Below are 299 nucleotides of genomic sequence, written 5' to 3'. Positions count from 1 at the left end.
ACATAGAAACTGGCATTTGAGAGTTGATGATCAGAGAGGCAAAGCCACGAGTCCAAGATCACACAGCTAGTGAGAGGTGGAGCTGGGATTAAAAACAGGTTTTTGATCCCAAAGCTTGTATAGTTCGAGGGCTGCTGGGAAACTCAGCTTCTACAAAGCCTCCTCCCTAACATCCCTCTTCTTTCTGCTGAGTCAGAGCTGAGACCTTGCTCCCCTGCTGCTTTCAGAGTGCAGTCAGTCACCCGTGCCCTCCCGCCCCCAAGCTTCAGTGAGCCTCTTCCTCCTAGCTCACCATCTTC

General features: G+C 51.5%; 1 protein-coding gene across 3 annotated transcripts in view; it reads left to right on the top strand.

The window, feature by feature from the left end:
* The window catches only part of CIITA (class II, major histocompatibility complex, transactivator), a 42,736-nt gene that overhangs the window by 22,924 nt on the left and 19,513 nt on the right, over positions 1 to 299 (top strand). The gene's annotated exons all lie outside the window — the stretch shown is intronic.

This window comes from Myotis davidii, unplaced genomic scaffold, assembly GCF_000327345.1.
Source record: "Myotis davidii unplaced genomic scaffold, ASM32734v1 scaffold209, whole genome shotgun sequence".
Lineage (NCBI taxonomy): Eukaryota > Metazoa > Chordata > Mammalia > Chiroptera > Vespertilionidae > Myotis > Myotis davidii.
This window is presented reverse-complemented; position numbering and strand designations above follow the sequence as displayed.